This window comes from Pristiophorus japonicus, chromosome 3 (genome assembly GCF_044704955.1).
Source record: "Pristiophorus japonicus isolate sPriJap1 chromosome 3, sPriJap1.hap1, whole genome shotgun sequence".
Lineage (NCBI taxonomy): Eukaryota > Metazoa > Chordata > Chondrichthyes > Pristiophoridae > Pristiophorus > Pristiophorus japonicus.
The window spans coordinates 69,072,787-69,093,732 of record NC_091979.1 but is presented as its reverse complement, the minus strand read 5'-3'; the positions used below and the strand labels follow the sequence as shown (position 1 = coordinate 69,093,732).

Sequence of the window (20,946 nt, the reverse complement as noted above, 5' to 3'; positions counted from 1 at the left end):
GGATGTCACGGGTGAGCCTTCGCTTTCGAAAGCTTCAACAGCCATGACCATTTCAGCAGCATGCTTGGTTGCCCCCTCAGTGGTGGCTAGTGGGAGCCTGCTGAGTGCATCGGCGCAGTTTTCAGTACCCGGTCTGTGCCGAATTGTATAATCATAGGCGGCTAACGTGAGTGCCCACCTCTGTATGCGGGCTGACGCATTTGCATTTATGGCCTTGTTGTCGGCCAAAAGGGACGTTAGGGGTTTGTGATCTGTCTCCAGCTCAAATTTCCTGCCAAACAGGTACTGGGGCATTTTTTTTGCTGCATATACACATGCAAGCACTTCCTTTTCTACTATCCCGTAGCCCCTTTCTGTCTGGAGGCACAAGCTACCGGCTGTAACTGACCCTTGGCATTAACATGCTGCAACACACACCCGACCCCATAGGACGACGCATCGCATGTTAAAACAAGTTTCTTACATGGGTTATAGATTGTTGGAGCATAACAAATTGCGTGTTCTATCAAAAGCCCTTTCCTGGCTGTCCCCCCAGACCCATTCATGACCTTTGCGTAGGAGCATGTGTAGCGGCTCTAACAGCGTGCTAAATTTGGGAAGAAAGTTACCAAAATAGTTCAGGAGCCCCAGGAACGAACGCAGCTTCGTCATGTTACGGGATCTGAGTGCTCGCTGGATCGCTTTCATTTGGATGCAGTAGGTCTGATCCCATCTGCTGCTACCCTCATCCCCAGGAATTCTACCTCTGGAGCTAGGAAGGCGCACTTCGCCTTTTTCAGTCGCAGACCTACCCGGTCCAATCTGGAGGTGTTCTTCAGTATCGCAACCCGTGATGAGGATGTCGTCTTGAAAAACCACCGTCCTTGGAATCGACTTGAGGAGACTTTCCATGTTTCGTTGAAAGATCACGGCAGCCGAGCAAATCCCGAACGGACATCTGTTGTACTCAAACAACCCCTTGTGTGTCGTGATGGTGGTCAGCTTCTTCGACTCACTCGCCAGCTCCTGAGTCATGTAAGCTAAGGTCAGGTCCAATTTTGAAAAATGTTTGCCACCGGATAGCGTCGCAAAGAGGTCCTCCGCTCTCGGTAGCGGGTACAGGTCTTGGAGTGACACCCGATTGATGGTGGCTTTGTAATCACCACATACCCTGACCGCCTTGAGCACCGGTACAAAGGGGCTCACCCAGTCACTGAATTCGACTGGCGAGATGATGCCTTCCCTCAGCAGGGGGTCCAATTCGCCTTCTATTTTTTCCCGCATCACTTAGGCACCGCTCTGGCCTTGTGGTGTACTGGTCTGGCATCCGGGTTTATGTGAATCATTACCTTGGTCCCCATGAAAGTGCCAATGCCGGGTTTGAATAGTGAGTCAAATTTGTCCAGGACCTGTGAGCATGATATTCGCTCCACAGAAGAAATTGCATTGACATCGCCCCATTTCCAGTTCATGACAGCAATCCAACTCCTCCCCAGCAGTGCAGGACCGTCCCCCAGGACAATCCAGAGTGGCAACCTGTTCTCCGAATCTTTGTGGGTCACGACTACCGTGGCGCTGCCTAGCACCGGAATGATCTCCTTTGTATATGTCCGTAGCTGTGCGTCAATCGGCAATAATTTTGGTCTCCTGGCCTTGGACGCCCACAACTTGTCGAACTGTTTGATACTCATCAGGGACTGGCTGGCCCCCGTGTCTAGCTCCATTGATACTGGGATGCCATTGAGGTGCACTTTCATCATTATCGGTGGCGTCCTGGTGTATGAACTGTATATGTGCTCCACATGAACTCGCTGAACTTCGGCTTCCAGCGATTTCTCCCAGTGTCCATTTGGCCTCGTAGGGCTTACATCGGGTCCACCCGCCTCGTACATCCACCTGGCTGCAGGCTTCCCACATACGTGCCAAGTGACCGCTGACGTTGCAGTTTCTACAGGTATATTGCTGATACCTACAAGCTCTGGCTGTGTGTTAGCCTCCACAGCTCCAACATGAGCCGTTGTTGGAAACAAAAGGTCCATTACCAGTCGATCGTCTCTGACTGTCTCTGTAACTGTCTTTAAACGCACCATTGACAGGTGTTGATGGCCTCATTACTGGCCGCATTGTCCCTTGCGATGGCATGAATTGCCATTCAGTTAGCCATTGTCACTGTTGAATTCCCCCTTTGGGTTCGACTACATGCTCGGGCATGTCCGATTGCCCCTGTCTGCCTGGAGAACTGTGTGCGGTGTTAACAATGTTGACTCCCTGTCCATTTGCTGCATTTAAACCAAGATTTTTGTCAAACATCATTCTGGTCTCTTCCTCCCCTGAGTTAAATGTCTGGGCCATCAAAGCCGCTGTTTCCAGGGTCAAGTCTTTGTTCTCAATCAGTTTCCTGAAAACCCCAGCGTGCCCGATGCCCTCAATAAAAAAGTCTCGCAGCATCTCCGCTTTGCATGCATCTGGGAACTTACATAGGCTCACCAGTCGCCGGGGTCTGCCACGAAGTCTGCAACGCTTTGCCCTTCTCGCCGCCGGTGCGTGTAAAACCGGTGTCTCGCCATGTGCATGCTGCTCGGCGGTTTAAAGTGTTCCCTGATCAACTTACTGAGCTCTTCAAAAGTCTTGTCCACCGGCTTTTCTGGCGCTAGAAGGTCCTTCATCAGGGAGTAGGTCCTGGATCCACAAACCGTCAAGAGATGAACCCCGCCCTGCGTTTGTCAGTCAAATCCTAGCCATTCCTTACTGACGAAACTTTGCTGTAGTCTCTCAATAAAATCGTCCCAATCATCACCAACACAGTACCTCTCGTCTGCGCTGCTAGTGGCCATGCTCACGTGGTTTAAATCCCAGTTTCTCGGCGCCAATAATATGTCCTTACTATACAGTACAAATGCACACGAGGCCCATACTAGAGAGAAGGTCACTCTGTGACCAGCAACCTTTATTCCAGCCTTGAAGTGGAGAAGATGGGTGGAGCTTTTCCTTTTATACCAGAAAGTCCAGTGTTCTCACGGTATACAACTTGGTCAGTTTATACATGGATTACAATGACAGTTGAATACATGACAGAAGTCCTACTTTTTAATTTAACTCCTAACTTCCTAAATTCAGCTTGTAGGATCTCATCCCGTTTTTTTACCTGTCTCGTTGGTATCTATATGCACCACGACAACTGGCCGTTTACCCTCCCCCTCCAAAATGTCCTGCAGCCACTCCGAGACAAGATCCCACACAAGAGATTAATGTGCAAAGTTAAAGCACATGGGATTGGGGGTAGTGTGCTGACGTGGATTGAGAACTGGTTGTCAGACAGGAAGCAAAGAGTAGGAGTAAATGGGTATTTTCAGAATGGCAGGCAGTGACTAGTCGGGTACCGCAAGGTTCTGTGCTGGGCCCCCAGCTGTTTACATGGTACATTAATGATTTAGACGAGGGGATTAAATGTAGTATCTCCAAATTTGCGGATGACACTAAGTTGGGTGGCAGTGTGAGCTGCGAGGAGGATGCTATGAGGCTGCAGAGTGACTTGGATAGGTTAGGTGAGTGGGCAAATGCATGGCAGATGAAGTATAATGTGGATAAATGTGAGGTTATCCACTTTGGTGGTAAAAACAGAGAGACAGACTATTATCTGAATGGTGACAGATTAGGAAAAGGGGAGGTGCAACGAGACCTGGGTGTCATGGTACATCAGTCATTGAAGGTTGGCATGCAGGTAGAGCAGGCGGTTAAGAAAGCAAATGGCATGTTGGCCTTCATAGCGAGGGGATTTGAGTACAGGGGCAGGGAGGTGTTGCTACAGTTGTACAGGGCCTTGGTGAGGCCACACCTGGAGTATTGTGTACAGTTTTGGTCTCCTAACTTGAGGAAGGACATTCTTGCTATTGAGGGAGTTCAGCGAAGATTCACCAGACTGATTCCCGGGATGGTGGGACTGACCTATCAAGAAAGGCTAGATCAACTGGGCTTGTATTCACTGGAGTTCAGAAGAATGAGAGGGGACCTCATAGAAACGTTTAAAATTCTGACGGGTTTAGACAAGTTAGATGCAGGAAGAATGTTCCCAATGTTGGGGAAGTCCAGAACCAGGGGTCACAGTCTAAGGATAAGGGGTAAGCCATTTAGGACCGAGATGAGGAGAAACTTCTTCACCCAGAGAGTGGTGAACCTGTGGAATTCTTTACCACAGAAAGTAGTTGAGGCCAATTCACTAAGTATATTCAAAAGGGAGTTAGATGAAGTCCTTACTACTCCGGGGATCAAGGGGTATGGCGAGAAAGCAGGAAGGGGGTACTGAAGTTGCATGTTCAGCCATGAACTCATTGAATGGCGGTGCAGGCTAGAAGGGCTGAATGGCCTACTCCTGCATCTATTTTCTATGTTTCTATGTTTGACCCTTGCACCAGGGAGGCAACATACCATCCTGGCGTCTCTATTGCGGCCACAGAAACGTCTATCTATTCCCCTTACAATAGAATCCCCTACCACTATAGCTCTCCCACTCTTTTCCCTGCCCTCCTGTGCAGCAGAGCCACCCACGGTGCCATGAACTTGGCTGCTGGTGCCCTCCCCTGGTGAGTCATCCCCCTCAACAGCACCCAAGGCGGTGTATCTGTTTTGGAGGGGGATGACCGCAGGGGACCCCTGCACTACCTTCTTTCCACTGCTCTGCCTGATGGATAGTTTCTTAACCGATAAGGGAATAAGGGGTTACAGGGAGTGGACAGGGAAGTTGACCTGAGTCCATGATTGCATCAGCCATGACCATATTGAATGGTGGAGCAGGCTCGAGGGGCCGTATGGCCTTCTCCTGCTCCTGTTTCTTATGTTCATATCATATTTGTTTTTTAATTGCATTTTATTCGAATTTCATCCTCAGCACAGATATGTGACTTTGGTAAGGGCTGTTTTAATGCTGTGGCAGGAGAAGAAATTTGATTGAAATATTGAATCATGGAGTTGCAGAAAAGATAGGCATGGATCTGATAGGAGGCAGCACATTCAAGGACTTTGGAGAGGAAAGAGAGGTGGTAGTTTACAAGGACAGAGGGGTCATGGGTAAGTTTTTAAGGAAGAGTGTGATTACAGTAGGTTTAAAGGGGTGAGGGACAATATCTGAGGAGCTATCATTTCTCATGAAAGATTTAAAAACCTGAAAAAACATAACAATTTAACAAGGACGATTGAAGACTAAATTATGTATTATTAAATGGGAAACTACCCCATTGACCTAGTTGACAATGGTATCGTCCAGCTAGAATGAAGCCATATTGAAGAAGATCCCAGGTTCAAGTCCCAGTTAATGTAGAATTTACCAATATCTCGCAAAGATTCCAGGTACCTTTCCCCTGCAGAGGAGAAGAATCCCTTTCTGGGCTTTTAAAATGAGTTTAAAGGGGCAGACGAAGCCTGCGGGGGATAAAAGGGGATGCATTCATGGAGACCCCCCCCCCCAGTGTTTGGACTCATAGGTTCAAGTCCCAGTTTCTACTAAGTTAGCTGCTGTCAGCTGCGTAACAGTTGGGGAGCTGGAATTAGTTCAGGGGAAAATAATCAGTTAGGGTTCCCACTCCTAAGTACTATCCAGTGGCTCCGGGTGGATATTGCACGTGTGAAAGGACAGGACTGTTCTCAGCTATGACATCCTCCTTGCTCAAATAGCCAACCAGCGTTCACTATCTGGTGTCATTCATAAGAACATAAAAACCTTTCCTTTCCTTGTGTAACGGATACCCTGACACAAAAGCATTTTTAATTTCCTTCAATTGTAAAATACTCAAAAAAATTACATTTCCTTTCCGCAACTCGAACTATTTTCTAGTAAAAGTATGTTTTACTTAACCAAACTTAACTTAAAGTATTATCTATTTAACTTGTCTGCTGCTCCCACTTGAAATCAAACAGTCAATGCTCCTGCAGGAAAGCTACTATTGAAACTGACATTCTGTCACACAGCTTGTCATCTCTTAATTTCCACCAGTCAACGTGTTGTGAATGATCACTTGGCTCGAGATACCAGAAGGCTGTTGCTGCCTGTAAAACTGTACCATAGCAATAGTCAACAGGGCCAATTTGGGTATCTCTACTGCACCATTTTTCAGCAGGAGCATCGTGGTAGCGAGACCAAAATTACAATGGAAAACTTGCTGCGATGTTCACTCCCATTTTGATCTGGCCTAAAATAGGCAGCCAAGGCTCCCACCAGAAACAAGCAGCAGCCTCATTGCTATACGCCAATCAGAGTCTCATGGTGTACATATAACTCTGTTGAGTTGGTTTGGGTTAAAATTGGGGCCAGTCTGATTAGATACTAAGGAATGATGCATCCGTTTAGCACATAATTGGACTCCCGAAGTTCCAGGCTTCAGAGATGAGTCTGGAGATGGATTTTAAAGCAATTTTATCCAGTAATTGAGTCATACTGAAGGTAGCAGTTTTAATATCCCAGTACTGAGTTAGCTCATGTCAAGTGGCAGGGGACACTATAAGTAGCCTCAGAATTCCTGGGTTAGGGAGAAAATTGACTCGGGTTCCCGCACCTGATCCTCAGCAAAAACCAGGGATAAAACCTGCTCATGTGTAGCTCAATACTATATTAGGCATTACTTTTACCCATTTAAGAAGGAATTATTTTTTTAAGCTACTGTTAGGAACAATTTAAGAATCAGATTTGTTTATATCGGGAAGTTTCAACTATTGTGTCAGATTTTCATGCACTACACATGGATTTGACATTACTTGATTGTGGCTGTTAATGTGCAAATGAAAATAAAATCATAACAGCATCCTGCCTTTCTCCCAACCTGCTCTCTTGACTTCCTGATAACTACCTCTCCTTGAGGTCCTAAATTTGCTGCCAACTGTCCCTCTCTTGTGGTGTGTCTATCTGGCCTTCAAAACTATTGTCAACATCATCATCATAGGCAGTCCCTCGGAATTGAGGAAGCTAAGTGAGTTCTTTGATGGCTGAACAGTCCGATACGAGAGCCGCAGACCCTGTTACAGGTGGGTCAGACATTCATCGAGGGAAGGGATCGGTGGGGCTGGTTTGCCGCGCGCTCCTTCCGCTGTCTGCGCTTGGCCTCTTCATGCTCTTTGCGTTGAGACTCAAAGAGCACAACGCCCTCCCGGATGCATTTTCTCCACCTCGGGTGGTCTTGGGCCAGGGTCTCCCAGGTGTCAGTGGTGATGTTGCACTTTACCAGGGAGGCTTTGAGGGTGTCCTTATAACATTTCCGCTGTCTTCATTTGGCTCGTTTACCATGAAGAAGCTCCGCATAAAGCATTTGGTTAGGGAGTCTCGTATCTGGCATGCGAACTATGTGGCCTGCCCAGCGAAGCTGATCGAGTGTGGTCAGTGCTTCAATACTGGGGATATTAGCCTGGTCGAGGACACTGATGCACCTGTCCTCCCAGGGGATTTGCAGGATCTTGCGGAGACATCGTTGGTGATATATCTCTAGCGACTTGAGGTGCCTTCTATACATCATCCATGCCTCAGATCCATACAGCCCTGTAGACCATGAGCTTGGTGGTAGATTTGAGGGCCTTGTCTTCAAACACTCTTTTCCTCAGACGGCCGAAGGCTGCACTGGCACACTGGAGGCGATGTTGAATCTCCGCATCAATGCCTGCCTTTGTTGATAAGAGGCTCCTGAGATATGGGAAATGGTCCATGTTGTCGAGGGCCGCGCCATGAAACTTGATGATTGGAGGGCAGTGCTGTGCAGCGGTGACAGGCTGGTGGAGGACCTTTGTCTTACGGATGTTAAGCGTAAGACCCATGCTTTCATATGCCTCAGTGAATATATTGACTATATCCTGGAGTTCAGCCTCTGAATGTGCACAGACGCAGGCGTCGTCTGCATACTGCAGCTCAACGACAGAGGTTGGGGTGATCTTGGACCTGGCCTGGAGGAGGTGTAGGTTAAACAGCTTCCCACTAGTTCTGTAGTTTAGTTCCACTCCAGCGGGAAGCTTGTTGACTGTGAGGTGCAGCATGGCAGCGAGGAAGATTGAGAAGAGGGTTGGAGCGATTACGCAGCCCTGTTTGACCCCGGTCCGGACGTAAATTGGGTCTGTAATGGATCCATTGGTAAGGATCATAGCCTGCATGTCATCGTGAAGCAGGCGAAGGATGTTGACAAACTTTTGGGGGCAGCCAAAATGGAGGAGGATGCTCCATAGACCTTCATGGCTGGCAGTGTCAAAGGCCTTTGTAAGATCGAAAAAGTCCATTTATAAAGGCTGGCACTGCTCCCTGCATTTTTCCTGCAGCTGTCGCGCTGCAAAGATCATGTCTATTGTGCCCCGGAGGGAACGAAATCTGCATTGTGATTCCGGGAGGAGCTCCTTGGCCACAGGGAGAAGTAGATTGAGGGGAACTCTAGCGACAACTTTCCCAGTGGCTGATAGCAGGGAGATTCCCCTGTAGTTGCCGCAGTTGGACTTGTCCCCTTTTTAAAAAATGGTCACAATCACTGCGTCTCTGAGATCTCCCGATATGCCCTCCTCCCTCCAGATGAGAGAGATGAGGTCAGGTATCCGCGCCAACAGTTCCTCTCCGCCACACTTTAGCGCCTCAGCAGGGATTCCATCTGCACCTTTAGCCTTGTTATTCTTCAGCTGGTTTATGGCTTTGCCTACCTCGTGCAACGTTGGAGTTTCACTGAGTTGGAGGCAGGTCGCATGCTGCGGGATGGAGTCGAGAACACTCGAGTCAAAGGCAGAGTCTCGACTGAGGAGATCTTCAAAGTACTCCTTCCATGGCGCTGGTGATGCGCACATCCTTGCGATCCCCAGCTCAGACAATAACATAGTCAAGCAGGTGCCAGTGTTTGGAGCGAGGGTGTTGCCACGATGCCTTGTATTTATCCCTCTGGCGGAACAGGGTGTTGGTGATGAGGAGTTCATGTTCTCGACATTTTGTCAGGAGTAGGGTACCACTGGAATTGGCTTTCCCTACCCCCTCTCTTCCAATCGTTTTTTTAAAGTATTGTCAACAAGCCCTCCTGAGAAAACTTATCCTTTGTCCTCTGCTATATCCAACTTCCACTGTATCTCCATCAGTTTCTCCCTTTCTAAGGTTCCCAAACATAGCTGTCACCTAACTTTGCACTTACCTCTCCTATCACTCTGCATTTGATCCCTCCAACCTGTTTGCCCTACTGTCCAGACTACCCTTGGCAAAGTCACCAAGGTGTCCATTATGATTTTATTTTTGTATATATATTGCTAGACCTTTTGTACTTGTGTTAGTTAAAATTAACTGTGTATAATAAACTACACAGGAAATGCTTAACATTTATCATTTTATAAAAGTGTGGTAATTGTAATATGTTACAATTTAAAACTATTATTTTGCCAAACAGTATAATTAGCGCAATGATTTGAAACATTTGGCAGCTTTTAGTTTTTGTCAGCACACAAGTAACCTATGCAGGAAATGTTTCAATCCCCACAAAAACAGAACATTTTGCAAAAAGATCTATCAGGAGATGGGAGGCCTCCTGTTGGAAATCGTTTCGATGGGCTGAATGGTCTTCTTGTTCTCGACTATTTTACGGTTGAGTGAGTCATAGTTAGTCCACTGACCAAAAGGTTTTGCATTTCCTCAAAGGCCTCAGTTTATGAGTTTTCTGGGAGGGGGAAACTAGAAAGTGAAATAATTCTATTAATAAAACATACTGGCAGAATACAAAGTCATATTTAAAACGATCGTTTAATCCGTCATGTTAAAATCTATATCCTCTAAATGTGTTTTCTTAGGTTTTTTCGCATTTGCTGCAATGTTAAATAGGTATCACTTTACACTTGCACATTACAGTATCTTTATTGTGCGCAAGGGCGGCAGCGACCACTGTGTGTGTGGGGTGTGTCAGACTGAAGGCACTCAGCTGACCGGCGGGCGGCAGCATTTCACCCCGCGCCCGGCCCGCGAGCGCCCTTATTGTTGTTGTCCAACCGAAATCGATGCAGGCAGATAGTGAGCGAGCTAAAGGAGCAAGGGTGGCGAGGACCCCGTGCAGACAAGGTTTGTTGTCGAGCCAGAAGCCGCTACGGTCGGCTGGCCTTGCCCTTCTGGAACTTTCCATGCCGTTTGGTGGAGGAAAGAAGAAAAGGGTTGGCTAAGTAATTGTAAAAAAAAAGATGCGAGGGGCTCGCAGTGACAGCAAAGCAGCGGATTCAGGTAAGCAGCGGCATTGACCAAGCTCGCTCGTGCCGTCTCCTAGGACTCGGGAGTGGAGAACGGAAAGGCATGCGCGTGCGCTGCCGAATGCTGGGACTCGCGGGGCGGGGGAAGAGAGTATGCTCATCGGCTCGGCGGCGTTGGAGGAGGGTGAGCGCATGCGCGTGCTCACAGGGGCTCGGCGACGTTGGAGCAGGGCCAGCGCAGGCGCATGCTCACTGGGTTCGGCGGCGTTGCTGGCTAAGACTGCGCTCGAGCGATTTAAAAAGCGGCTTGAGAGACGCTGTTGGCCGGGACTGCGCCCGTGTGAGAAAATAAATCAAACGTGAAATCCGCGAACTAAAACACCATCTAGGCAAGAGGAAAGGCAAGGAATACAGAGAACGTGCGTTTAACTTCAATTAACTTCAGGTAGGTATAAGAAAAAAAACACCTGGTGTTTTATATAGAGGTCGCCTCCCAGGTGAGGATAATAAACCGCGGCTGCTGTATTCGGTGTTTTTTCTCACGGTTTCTCTGCAGGTTTTTTAAATTTTCGGGATGGGTTAGTATGATTTTTTTTGCATATGTTGTCCATCGAACAGTAATCTGTCAGGGTGAGCGATGCAGTTTTATTGTGAGAGAGGGGAGGTTTTGGGTTCATCTAAGGCTGGCAATCTCTTCCAGACGTTGAGCTGACACCCTTTCTTATTTATCATTCGCTAAAAGCAGCAGAGAGAGCCCCTGCCTGCTCAAGCGTGGAATTATCGTGTGTATTTGTACTATAAGCCCGATGGCGAGGAAAGAGCTCTCCAAGGTTACTCAATGCGAGGAATTTATGGGGTTTAAAAAAGATACATTCAGCCAAACACCTTTTCCCTTAAGTATTGGATGTTTGTCGCCGCAGATAGTTGAGACGCTGCTCGATAAATGGAAGGAGAACCGAGCCACTGGACTTGAATTTTGTGGAAAGCCTGCAGTCGGATTGCAATGCTTATCCGTATGTGTAAATGTAGTTCATTTGTAAAGCATTCAGGGACAAAATTCAAATGTAGCTCCAAGCTGAAGGAACAAAATATGCCCTTTGCCAGCTGCCTGTTCCAAGTATGGAATATTTTACTTGTCTCAACCCAGCTAATAATAGGTATAAATCCACAAGCCAAAACTGGCACTTAGTTGGCAATCTTTCTCTGAGGTCATTAGGACTGTTGTGGAAAATATAAATGGCAGCATTACTACAGTGGAAGATTCTTTGAGCTCTATCTCACCACCCTTCTCAACCCTTCCAACGTCTGTGTCAGGCTGCATGTCTGATATCCAGTTGAATAAATTAAATATTCTCTTCCTTCTGCTTAAATCTTTTCATGACTATATCTGTAATATTCTACAACCTTCCAAGAACTCAACAACAGTTTATATTTATACAGCACCTTTAAAGTAGTAAAATATCCCAAGGTGCTTCACAGGACAAAATGTGACACTGAGCCATATAAGGAGAAATTAGGGCAGATTGGTCAGAGGTAGGTTTTAAGGAGTGTCTTCAAAGAGGAAAGAAGAGTCGAGAGATTTAGGCAGGGAATTGATGAGCTTGGGGCCTAGGCAACAGAAGGCACTGCCACCAATGGTTGAACGATTATAATCCAGGATGCTCAAAAGGTTAGAATTAGAGAAGCGCAGATGTCTCGAGGTGGGCTGCGAGGGGGCATTGTGGGGCTGGAGGAGATTAGAGATAGGGAGGAGCGAGGCCGTGGAAGGATTTGAAAACAAGAATCAGAATTTTGAAATTGAGATGTTTAATTGGGAGCCAATGTAGGTCAGCGAGCATGGGACTTAGCATGAGTTATGACATGGGCAGCTGAGTTCTGGATGACTTGAAGCTTAGGGTAGAACGTGGGAGGCCAGCCAGAAGTGTGTTGGAATAGTCCAGTTTAGAGGTATCAAAGGCATGGATGAGGGTTTCAGCAGCGGATGAGCTGAAGCTAGGGTGGAGATGGGCGATGTTACGGAAGTGGAAATAGATGCTCCTAGTTATGTCAGGGATATGTATTTGCAAGCTTATTTCAGTATCAAATATGACACCAAGGTTGCGATCAGTGTGGTTCAGCCTCAGACAAATGTTAAGGAGAGGGATGGAGTTAGTGGCTCAGGAACAAAGTTTGTGGTGGAGATTGAAAACAATGGCTTCATTCTTCTCAATATTTAATTGGAAAAAATTTTGCTCATCCAGAACTGGATGTCTGTCAAGCAGTCTGACAATTTAGAGACCGTGGAGTGGGTGAGAGAAGTGGCGGTGAGATAGAGCTGGGTGTCTCAAGCGTACATGTGGAAACTGAAGCTGTGTTTTTGGATGATGGCTCCAAGGGACCGCATGTAGATGAGAAATAGGAGGGGGCAAGGATAGATCCTTGGGGGACGCCAGAAATCATAGAAACATAGAAAATAGGTGCAGGAGTAGGCCCTTCGAGCCTGCACCACCATTCAATAAGATCATGGCTGATCATTCACCTCTAACCCTTTCCCGCTTTCTCTCCATACCCCTTGATCTTTTTAGCGGTAAGGGCCATAATGATGCATGGGCGGGAAGATAAGCCATTGCAGGTGATTCTCTGGCTACAATTAGACAGTTAAGAATGGAACCAGGCGAGTGCAGTCCCACCCAGCTGGATGACTGAGAGGTGTTGGAGAAGGATGGAGTGGTCAGCCATGTCAAAGGCTGCGGACAAGTCAAGAAGGACGAGGAGGGATAGTTTACCTTTGTCACAGTTGCAAAGGATGGCATTTGTGACTTTGAGAACTGTTTCGGTGTCGTGGCAGAGACAGAAAACTGATTGGAGGGATTCAAACATGGTGTTCTGGGAAAGATGGGCACAGATTTGGGAGGCGACAACATGTTTCAAAAACTTTGGATTGGAAAGGGAGGTTGGAGTTGAAGCGGTAGTTTGCAAGGATGGAGGGGTCAAGGATTGTTTTTTATTTGAGGAGTGGGGTGATGATGGCAGATTTGAGGGGGATAGTACCCGAGGAGAGAGAACAATGTCAGCTAACGGAGTCAGAAAAGGAAGTTGAATGGTCAGCAGTTTGGTGGGAATAGGGTTGAGGGAGCATGAAGTGGATTTCATGGACAAGGTGAGTGTGAAGAGATCATGAGAGGAAAGATGTGAGTTCAGGGCTAAGGCAGGGGGAATCTAAGAGGAAGTTTTGCCCGATGGGCTAGGGGAAGGAAGGGAAGTGGCAAAGGCAGCTGAACAGATGGTTTCAATGTTAGAGACAAAGAAGTCCACGAGCTCCTCATACTTGTCGGATGTGAGAGTGGATGAGACAGGAGAGGGGTTTCATAAGATGGTTAGCACTGGGAAATAAAAGCTGGGGTTTATCTTTGTATTTTAGTATGATTCTGGAATAGCGAACAATTTTGACAGACGAGAGTTGGACCTGAACATGCGATATGTAGTCCAGTCTGATCTGGCGGTGAATGGCTAAACCAGTTGTCTGCCATATCTGTTTGAGTCTGCATCCCTTGGACATAAGGAAGCGAAGGTCAGGGCTGTACTGGTGGAACAGCCTGGGTGAGAGAGAGTACCGGTAATTGTTTTAATAGGGACTAGGGCATCAAAGGTGGTGGTGAGGGTGTGGTTGAGCAGATCGGTAGCTGCAGAAATGTCATGGTGAATGGAGGGCCAAAGGTTGGACAGTTGGGATTTTGTAAATGCAGTTGTAAGAGAATTTTTTTCTAGGGGCAGACACCAAAGGAAGTAGGCTTGCGGGGCTCGGGAAAGGTGGATGGAGGGCAATACGAGAAAGTGGTCAATAGTGGCCTTATCTGTGATTGACACGATGGGAGTAGCGAAGTCACGAGAGATGATGATGTCGAGGGGGGTGGCCGTGAATATGGGTTGGGACTTTTACATGGAGGGAGAGACTAAGGGCTCAATTTTGGCCTAGCCCATTTTTCGGTGCACTTACTGGAGATGCGCTGCTTTTCTCCGTTCAGAAGTGCGCCGAAAAATTTCCTTCCCACTTTGGCCGCTGTCGGGCCTCCTCCCTGTGGTCGCGCAGCATAGCCAGTTGAGTCGGGGTGGAGCCAACGTCCTGCGCTGAAAACAGTGCCGGGACGTCTGCACATGCACAGTGGAATGTCCGCGCATGTGCAGTAGCTCCTCGCCCCCAGCCTCTCCGTGTCTTGCTACAGCTGCTGTGTGAGACCTGATGCTGGCCAAATGTTGAGAGTTGGGGTATGGAATGGCAATTGCACGGACTGCTGAGTTCCATTTGATTTGAAGCTTTAATCACTTTAATCTTAGAAATCACACTGATAGAAAGTGCTCCTACCTGGATGATATCAGTTCTACTGCCTGCCCGCCCCTAGCCCTGGCCGAGTGGCCTCCTGTGCGATCAACCTGTTAGAAATCCTACCGAGAGGCCACTTGGCCAGGGCCAGGGGCGGGCAGGAGAACTGATAGTGATGGATGATTTCTATCAGTGCTCCTGCCCGCCCCAGGCCGAGTGGCCTCCCGCACCAGCCAGCCACCTTCCCGGGCTGAGTTTTAAGATGAAGGTAGGACATACTTCAATTTTTTATTTGTTATTGAATGCTTATTACTTTTTGTTTCCAAGGTTTAGTGCTTTGTAAGTCTTGGTGCTTTAGGTGCAGGCCCTCTCTGCTTCCCTTCCCGCCCCTATCCCAGGCTGAATGGCCTCCGATGTACCTAGTTGCGCTGATTTCTTAACTTTCCGCGGGTTTTCTGAAGTGGCCACATACGCTGGCCTAAGTAGATTTGGAGTAACTATTAGCTGTCCAAAGTTGCCTAAACCAATTGTACATCCCTGTCTGGAGTAAAAATAAAACTGAGAAGGTGGCTCAACCATGGCTAACAAGGGAAATTAAGGATAGTGTTAAAGCCAAGGAAGAGGCATATAATTTGGCTAGAAAAAGCAACAAACCTGAGGACGGAGAAATTTAGAATCCAACAGAGGAAGCCTAAGGGTTTAATTAAGAGGGGGAAAATAGAGTATGAGAGGAAGCTCGCAGGGAACATAAAAACTGACTGCAAAAGCTTCTATAAATATGTGAAGAGAAAAAGATTAGTGAAGACAAACGTAGGTCCCTTGCAGTTGGATTCAGGTGAATTTATAATGGGGATCAAAGAAATGGTAGATCAGTTGAACAAATACTTTGGTTCTGTCTTCACGAAGGAAGACACAAATAATGTTCCGAATGTACTAGGGGACAGTAGGTCTAGTGAGAAGGAGGAACTGAAGGATATCCTTATTAAGCGGGAAATTGATGGGATTGAAGGCCGATAAATCCCCGGGGCCTGATAGTCTACATCCCAGAGTACTTAAGGAAGTGGCCCTAGAAATAGTGGATGCATTGGTGATCATTTTCCAACAGTCTATCGACTCTGGATCAGTTCCTATGGACTGGAGGGCAGCTAATGCAACACCACTTTTTAAAAAAGGGAGAGAGAAAACAGGTAATTATAGACTGGTTAGCCTGACATCAATAGTGGGGAAAATGTTGGAATCAATCATTTTAAGGATGAAATAGCAGCGCATTTGGAAAGCAGTGACAGGATTGGACCAAGTCAGCATGGATTTATGAAAGGGAAATCATGCTTGATGAATCTTCTGGAATTTTTTGAAGATGTAACTAGCAGAGTGGACAAGGGAGAACCAGTGGATGTGGTGTATTTGGACTTTCAAAAGGCTTTTGACAAGGTCCCACACAAGAGATTGGTGTGCAAAATCAAAGCGCATGGTATTGGGGGTAATGTACTGACGTGGATAGAGAACTGGTTGGCAGGCAGGGAGTCAGGATAAACGGGTCCTTTTCAGAGTGGCAGGCAGTGACAGTGGAGTGCCGCAGGACTCGGTGCTGGGACCCCAGCTCTTTACAATATACATCAATGATTTAGATGAAGGAATTGAGTGTAATATCTCCAAGTTTGCAGATGACACTAAACTGGGTGGCGGTGTGAGCTGTGAGGAGGACACTAAGAGGCTGGAGGATGACTTGGACAGGTTAGGTGAGTGGGCAAATGCATGGCAGATGCAGTATAATGTGGATAAATGTGAGGTTATCTATTTTGGGGGCAAAAACACAAAGGCAGAATATTATCTGGATGGCGGCAGATTAGGAAAAGGGGAGTTGCAACGAGACCTGGGTGTCATGGTTCATCAGTCACAAAGTGGGTATGCAGGTACAGTAGGCAGTAAAGAAGGCAAATGGTATGTTGGCCTTCATAGCTAGGGGATTTGAGCATAGGAGCAGGGAGGTCTTACTGCAGTTGTACAGGGCCTAAGTGAGGCCTCACCTGGAATATTGTGTTCAGTTTTGGTCTCCTAATCTGAGGAAGGACGTTCTTGCTATTGAGGGAGTGCAGCGAAGGTTCACTAGACTGATTCCAGGGCTGGCTGGACTGACATATGAGGAGAGACTGGATCAACTGGGCCTTTATACATGAGTTTAGAAGGATGAGAGGGGATCTCATTGAAACGTATAAGATTCTGACGGGACTGGATAGGTTAGATGCGGGAAGAATGTTCCCGATGTTGAAGTCCAGAACCAGGGGACATAGTCTTAGGATAAGGGGTAGGCCATTTAGGACTGATGAGGAGTTACTTCTTCACTCAGAATTGTTAACCTATGGAATTTCCTGCTGCAGAGAGTTGTTCATGCCAGTTCATTGGATATATTCAAGAGGGAGTTAGATATGGCCCTTCTAGCTAAGGGGATCAAGGGGTATGGAGAGAAAGCAGGAAAGGGGTACTGAGGGGTATGATCAGCCATGATCTTATTTAATGGCGGTGCAGGCTCGGGGGTAGGCCATTTAGGACTGAGATGAGGAGAAACTTCTTCACTCAGAATTGTTAACTTATGGAATTCCCTGCCGCAGAGAGTTGTTCATGCCAGTTCATTGGATATATTCAAGAGGGAGTTAGATATGGCCCTTCTAGCTAAGGGGATCAAGGGGTATGGAGAGAAAGCAGGAAAGGGGTACTGAGGGGAATGATCAGCCATGATCTTATTGAATGGCAGTGCAGGCTCGAAGTGCCGAATGGCCTACTCCACCTATTTTTTTCTATGTTTTCTTGCTATGTTTCTAACTGGCATAGGTGGCTGATAACGCCCCCTTTTTGAGAAAAAAAATTAACTAAAAAAAAATCTTAACCAATTCACTTACACTGGTGCAAATTGAATGTGCAAAATAGGGATTTTTAAGTTACCCCAGAAAAACCAAGTTACTCCCAAAAAAAAACGGAGCAACTCCTGGCCAAAATTGAGCCCTAAGGGTGGATAGGAGACTAGTGAACTCGAAGGAGAGAGCATGATGAATTGAGATGGAGGTTGAAATCAGCGAGGATGAGCAGTTGTTCAGTACAGAGGCTAAGGGAGGAAAGCAGTGAAGATATCGCAGTAATAACATTTTTATGGTACTTGGTGGGCAGTAGAGAAGGAGAATTTTAAATGAGAGGATGGAATAAGGTACGATGCTCAGAGGGAGAATGTGTCGGAGGAGTAGGGGGACAGACCAAGGTGTGATTTGGTGATGAGTCTCTCTGCATGTTGCACTAAGCAAGTGGTAGAATGTATTGGCAGGCGGGGTACCTTCATTTAAGGTTAAGGTGTCATCACCCCTCAGCCAAGTTTCCTTCAGGACCATGACGTTAATACAATCATCCATGATAAGCGCATGGATGGCAAGGGCCGTGTTCGGAAATGAACGGACATTCTGGAAGAAGTTACGGAGAGGATCAGTGATGGCTGACCCACTACCAGTGTCCACATTGTTAGCGCGGGGAGGAGATTGGCAAGATTAGCTCCCAATGGGCGCGCTGGGTGCGAAGGTTGACAAGAGTAGGATGGAACCGTTGGGGTTGCTGCTCGTAAGAAGGCAGCGATGAGTGCCTCGATGGGCCCTTCGTAGGATACCGAGAGGCACAGAGGGAAGCTGTCGGCTTATCTAATTGGAAGTCAAGCCTGAGATGGTGGCAGGAGAGTAGGAAGGTCGAAGAGTTATGAAGGATTGGGGTAGGGATTTGGGAGGGCAGAGTGTCCGAGAGGAGAGATGAAAGGAGGCATGACAACAGGGGAGAGTGGTCGGGGGGTGGGGAGGCTAGAGAGTAAAAAGTGGAAAAAGAAATGAATGGCTCTGGCCAGGAACAGTAGCCAAAGTGCGCATGCACATCGACGTGGAGGTGGAGGGAGAGGTTGAGCGTGGGAGAGAGAGAGAAACGAGAGATGGGTTGGAGATTGAGAGAAGATGGTGGGGTGTGAGTGTGTAGAGAAGTAGAGGGGAGAGTGTAGAAAGGGGGGTGGAAGAGAGAGAGTGTGCGCATGAGGGTTGTGGGGGGGTGGGTGAAGGAGACAATAGAAGGCTGGTGTGGGGGGGGGAGGGGGGAGAAGAGGGAGTGAGTAGGGGTGGGGGGGGAGCGGGGATGAGGGAGAGAGTAGGGGTGGTGGGGGGGGGTAGAGGGGGAGAGAGTAGGCGTAGGGAGGGGGGAGAGAGTAGGGGTGGGGGGGGAAGGGGAAGAGAGTAGGGGTGGGGGGGGAAGGGGAAGAGAGTAGGTGGGGGGGGAAGGGGAAGAGGAAGAGAGTAGGTGGGGGGGGGAAGGGGAAGAGAGTAGGTGTGGGGGGGGAGGGGAGAAGAGAGTAGGGGGGGGGGGAGAAGAGAGTAGGTGTGGGGGGGGGGAGAAGAGAGTAGGTGTGGGGTGGGGGGAGAAGAGAGTAGGTGTGGGGGGGGGGGAAGAAGAGAGTAGGTGTGGGGGGGGGAGAAGAGAGTAGGGGTGGGGGGGGAGAGTAGGGGTGGGGGGGGAGAGTAGGGGTGGGGGGGGAGAGTAGGGGTGGGGGGGGAGAGTAGGGGTGGGGGGGGGGGCGAGAGAGGGTAGGGGTAGAGGGGCGAGAGAGGGTAGGGGTAGAGGGGGAGAGGGTAGGGGTAGAGGGGGGTAGGGGTAGAGGGGGAGAGGGTAGGGGTAGAGGGGGAGAGGGTAGGGGTAGAGGGGGAGAGGGTAGGGGTAGAGGGGGAGAGGGTAGGGGTAGAGGGGGAGAGGGTAGGGGTAGAGGGTAGGGGTAGGGGGGGGGGGAGAGTAGGGGGGGGAGAGGGTAGGGGGGGAGAGGGAGAGAGTAGGGGTGGGGGGAAAGATGGGGGGGAGAGAGTGGGGTGGGGGGGGAGAGAGAGTGGGGTGGGGGGGGGAGAGAGTGGGGTGGGGGGGGAGAGAGTGGGATGGGGGGGGAGGGAGAGGGAGAGGGGGGGAGGGAGAGGGGGGGAGGGAGAGGGGGGGAGGGAGAGAGTAGGGGTGGGTGGGGGGGAAGAGAGTAGGGGTGGGTGAGGGGGAAGAGAGTAGGGGTGGGTGGGGGGGAAGAGAGTAGGGGTGGGTGAGGGGGAAGAGAGTAGGGGTGGGTGGGGGAGAGGGGGCGGGGGAGAGAGTAGGGGGGGGGGTGGGGGTGTGAGCAAGAGAGAGCGAGGGAGGAAGAAGAGAGGGTGAGTGGGGAGGGGGAGAGAGAGAGAGAGAGAGAGAGAGAGAGTGGGGGGGGCAAGAGAGGGAGGGAGAGTGTGTGGGGGGGGAGGGGTTGGGGTAGAGGGATAGAGAGAGAGAGAGAGCGAGTGTGTGTCGGGGGGGAGGGTGGGGTAGAGGGAGAGTGTGTGGGGGGGGGTGGAGTAGAGGGGGGGGAAAGAGTGAGTAGAGGGTGGGGAGGAGATTGGGAGGGGGTAGAGAGTAGACGGGGGCAGAGTGAGAGTAGAGGGGGGTGGAGAGGGAGAGAGAGAGAGAGAGAGAGAGAGTGGGGGGGTGGGGTTAGAGAGAGAGAGAGAGAGAGAGAGAGTGTGGGGGGGGGGGGTGGAGGGAGGAGGAGGAGGGAGAGAGCGAGGGTGTGCGGGGGAGAGTAGTGAGGAGAGAGCGTAAGTGTTTGGGGCGGGTGAGATTGAGAGGTCGGAGGGAGAAAGCAGGAGAGGGAGATGGGAGAGAGAGTATGAGTGGGGAAGGAGAGACAGAAAGTGGGTGTGGGGTTAGGAATTAGAGACTGTCGCCTCGAAGTCAGAAGGTTGTGGGTTGAAGTGCAGTACTGAGGGAATGCTGCAATGTGGGAGATGCCGTCATTCGGATGAGACGTTAAACTGAGGCCCCGTCTGCTCTGTTGGGCGTAGAAGATCCCATAATTGTATTTTGAAGACGAGAAAGGGAGTTATCTCAGCTGTCCTGGCCAATATTTATCCCTCAATCAACAACATTAAAAAAACAGGTTATCTGGTCATTATCACATTGTTGTTTGTGGGAGCTTGCTGTGTGCAATTTGGCTGTTGTTTCCCCTAGAAATAAATCAGAATGTTTTGCTAGCATTTTTAATTGCTTTGCTGACCCCTCGTGCTGCTTTGAGTGATTTCTTCCCATGTATGCCTTAATCCCTTTGTTTTTTTACCCCATTCAACTCATTAGCAATTATGGGTGGTCTTGACTTTGATTGATTGATTGGAAATAATAATGCAATCAATTTTGTGTTGAAGCAAGAAATGCAATATAGCTGCAATGGCCTATGCCCAACATCATTTTAATCTAACTGTCAGATCACTTTGAGAAGGGAGTATTGCAACATATTGACAGCAGTATAACCATAACAGGTTTGAAGCAAACTTTTTAAAGTTTGGAAAGAGACAATTATTCTGTCTCATCAGCTATTCAGCAACAAGTTGTACTTATTATTTTGAAAATCTGAGTGGAGCTTTGTGCATAGTAATAAGCTCACACGGTGACTTTGTGATGATAACCCAGCAAATATGTCTTATCTGTTTGGTCCA

General features: G+C 48.6%; 1 protein-coding gene across 3 annotated transcripts in view; it reads left to right on the top strand.

The window, feature by feature from the left end:
• Positions 1–9,947: 9,947 nt before the first annotated feature.
• The window catches only part of mgat5 (alpha-1,6-mannosylglycoprotein 6-beta-N-acetylglucosaminyltransferase), a 214,650-nt gene continuing 203,651 nt past the window's right edge, over positions 9,948–20,946 (top strand). For 2 of the 3 annotated variants that reach the window (XM_070875426.1, XM_070875429.1), the window contains exon 1: positions 10,374–10,585. The gene's annotated coding sequence lies outside the window, so the exon portion shown is untranslated. Of the gene's footprint in view, positions 10,175–10,373; positions 10,586–20,946 lie in introns of those variants that run through there. The other variant, XM_070875427.1, reaches the window with a different exon arrangement.